Here is a 4,005-nt window from a genome sequence, read left to right as displayed (position 1 = left end):
AAAATAGCATTCATAACTCATAGAGTAGTCTATGCTTATGTGATGCTACCCTTCGGACTGACAAGCGCATTATCCACTTACCAAAGAGCCATGAACAAGATATTCAAGTCCCAGATTGGGAGGAACTTAGATTGCTATGTCGATGACATGATTTCCAAATCAACAACTATACCAGGGCATGTCCAAGATCTGAAGGAATGCTTTGACAACCTAAGGAAGAACCAACTCAAGTTGAATCCGGAGAAATGCACCTTCGGATTAGGAGCAGGCAAGTTCCTAGTATTCATGATCAGCAATAGAGGCATAGAAGCCAATCCGGAGAAAATAAAAGAAATCCAGGAGATGAAGGCTCCCAGGACCCAAAAAGATGTTCAGAAGCTAGCAGGATCACTAGCAGCACTCAGGAGATTTGTCTCAAAGCTAGCAGAGAGGTGCCTACCATTCTTTGATTTACTCAAAGGATCAAGTAACAAGAAAGAGGTGAACTGGAGCCCGGAGTGGCAAAAGGCATTTGAGGAAATCAAGTCCTACCTCTCTCAGCCACCAGTCCTAACTAAAGCTCAGCCAGGAGAGCCTCTCTACTTATACTTGTTAGCAGGAGCACAAGCCGTAGGAGCCTCCCTAATCAGGGAAGAAAATGGAAAACAACAACCAGTTTACTACGTAAGCCAAGTACTCAAAGACGCGGAAACAAGATACCCAAGATTGGAGAAATTTGTCTTTGCCTTAGTCACAACTTCAAGAAAACTCAGGCACTACTTCCAAGGAAGAGAAATCAGAGTGGTGACAAATCAGCCCTTAAGGAAAATAATTCACAAGCCAGATGTCTCGGGAAGACTTTTCAATTGGGCTGTGGAGTTGAGCCAGTTCAATTTAAGTTTCATTCCCAGGACTAACATCAAAGCTCAAGCACTTGCAGATTTCATAATCGAATGCAACTTCCCAGAAGAAGAGCCAGAACCAATGGACATGGATCCGGAGCCAGAAAAAGACACAAATCTGGGAACTTGGACCTTGAAAGTAGATGGTTCTTCAACAAGTGAAAGGTCAGGAGCCAGACTCATACTCAAAAGTCCTGAAGGATTCACAGTTCAAACAGCTATATCTTTCGCCTTTCCCGCAACAAACAATCAAGCAGAATATGAGGCGTTGATCGCAAGACTAAAGCTCACCAGGACTCTGAGGGTCCAGGACCTAAAAATCTACAGCGACTCCCAGATAGTGGTCAAGCAAACAAATGGAGAATACATAGCAAAAGACCCTACTCTGGCAAAGTACCAAGCATTGGTTCAGAGCTACTTAGCCTCGATACCAAACCATCAAGTCCTTCAGATATGTCAGGAAGAAAACGAAGAAGCGGATATCCTATCCAAATTAGTCCGGAACTCATCAGATCTGGACTGCTCAGTTTACTTCGAAGAACTCCACAAACCATCTATTGAATCCGGAGAGATCTTGGAGATCGGAAACAACCAGAACTGGATGACTCCCTTCATCAACTACTTGGAGAAAGGGGAGCTCCCAGAAGATAAAGGAAAAGCTCAAAGACTGAAAGCAAAAGCAGCCAAGTTCTTCCTCGAAGAAGGACTACTCTACCGCAAGACTTTCTCATCTCCTATCTTGAAGTGTATTGGCCCAGAAGAAGCAAAGTACTGTTTGGCGGAAGTGCATGAAGAAATATGCGGAGATCACATATCTGCAAAGGCCCTAGCTCATAAGATCATAAGACAAGGTTACTACTGGCCAACTATTCACCAGGATGCTATAGAGTTCGTCAAGAAGTGCAAGGAATGCCAGCTCTTCAGCAATGTGTCCCGGATCAGCCTAGTTATACCATCCTCAGTCCTATCACCTATCCCCTTTGCTGTCTGGGGTATTGACATAATGGGACCTTTCCCCCGGGCCAAAGGAGACCTCAGGTACCTGTTAGTCTCTATTGATTACATGACAAAATGGGTTGAGGCGAAAGCAATGAGGACAATCAATCAATAAGACTGCATAAAGTTTATGGACAAAATTTTGATAAGGTTCGGGATACCACGAGTCCTAGTATCAGATAATGGACCCCAATTCATTGGATCAGAGTTCGAGTCCTACCTCCAGGAGCGCGGGATAAAGCACAAAAAGTCATCAGTAGCATATCCCCAAGGAAACGGCCAAGTAGAAGTCACCAACAGAATCCTGCTCCGAGGTATTGAAAAGAGACTCAAAGAAAGCAAAGGCAAATAGCCAGAAGAACTACCAAGTGTACTTTGGTCCTACAGGACAAGCCCCAGGACAAACACAGGAGAAACTCCATTCAAACTAGCTTATGGCACAGAAGCAATGCTTCCTATTGAAGTGGGATCTCCTTCTCACAGAACAATAAACTTTGAAGAAGAAGCAAATGAAGAAGGACTCAGAACAAACATGAAGTTAATTGATGAGGTCCGGGACCAAGCTGTAGAAAGGATGTAAAAATACAAGGAGAAAATAAGAGAGCACTTCAGTAAGAAGTCTAGAGTCAAAAACTTCCAAGTTGGAGACTTAGTCCTTCGAGACACAGAAGCATCAGATCCCACAAATACTGGAAAGCTAATGCCCAAATGGGAAGGACCATACAAGGTCAAAGAAGTCCTGAGACCAGGAACCTACAAGCACCTGAACATGGATGGCTCAGAAGTCCCAAATACTTGGCATGGACTAAGGCTAAGAAAATTCTACCAGTAGGAGAACAAACAAAGCAACCAAAAATCTTGTAGCCAATATGGCAAGCAACCAATTTGTTTCTCCTTATATTTTGCATAAATGATTAATGAAAAGCATTTCCCCTTTATATATTTATCAAAGCTAACCACTAGTCCGGACAAGCTATTAGTCAGGACTAGAGCAACCATTTTTACTTAGAATTAATTTTCTAACTAAAAAGCCATCACTAGTCCGGACAAGCTATTAGTCAAGACTAGAGCAACCATTTTTACTTATAATTATTTTTCTAACTAAAAAGGCAACACTAGTCCGGACAAGCTATTAGTCAGGAATAGAGCAACCATTTTTACTTAGAATTAATTTTCTAACTAAAAAGCCACCACTAGTCCGGACAAGCTATTAGACAGGACTAGAGCAACCATTTTTACTTAGAAATAATTTTTTAACTAAAAAGCCACCACTAGTCCGGACAAGCCATTAGTCAGGACTAGAGCAACCATTTTTACTTAGAATTAATTTTCAAACAAAAAAGCCACCACTAGTCCGGAAAAGCTATTAGTCAGGACTAGAGCAACCGTTTTTACTTAGAATTAATTTTCTAACTAAACGCCACCACTAGTCCGGACAAGCTATTAGTCACCACGACTAGAGCAACCATTTTTACTTAGAATTAATTTTTTAACTAAAAAGCAACCACTAGTCCGAAAAAGCTATTAGTCAAGACTAGAGCAATCATTTTTACTTAGAATTATTTTTCTAACTAAAAAGGCAACACTAGTCCGGACAAGCTTTTAGTCAGGACCAGTGCAACTTAGAGATAATTTTCTAAGGCAAAAACAAACTACAATAGCAAAGCAAAATAACGACAATAAAAGCAAACATTTAAAAAGGAACCGAACTAAAACAAGCCCGGAGCAAGTACGAATATTACAAATAACAAGGTTATCAAAAGTCTTAAAGCAAAAGCAAAGTTACAAATCAGAGAAAAATCAAGGCTTTGGAGCATTAGGAGGCAAGAAACCGGGGCAAGGACCATCGAACGGCTCCGGTTCCCCTAGTCCTAGCTCAATATCTTCCTTCGCCTTGATAAACTCGTTCACAAAGCTATCCCAATCGGCCTTCAGATCAGTCTTGATATGTCTCTCCGCAACCAGCCAACAACGAGCGATCTGAGGAGCACCAGCATTGGCCATAGCCTTATCATACTCCTTGGACCTTTTGAATTCAGCAATGACTTCAGCTTCTGGCCTCACAGCGGACATCCGCCTCCGGAGCTCCGCTAGTTCGGACTTAAGATCAGAAACCTCCTTCTCAGCA

This window comes from Apium graveolens, chromosome 1 (genome assembly GCF_009905375.1).
Source record: "Apium graveolens cultivar Ventura chromosome 1, ASM990537v1, whole genome shotgun sequence".
In the NCBI taxonomy this organism is placed as follows: domain Eukaryota; kingdom Viridiplantae; phylum Streptophyta; class Magnoliopsida; order Apiales; family Apiaceae; genus Apium; species Apium graveolens.
This window is presented reverse-complemented; position numbering follows the sequence as displayed.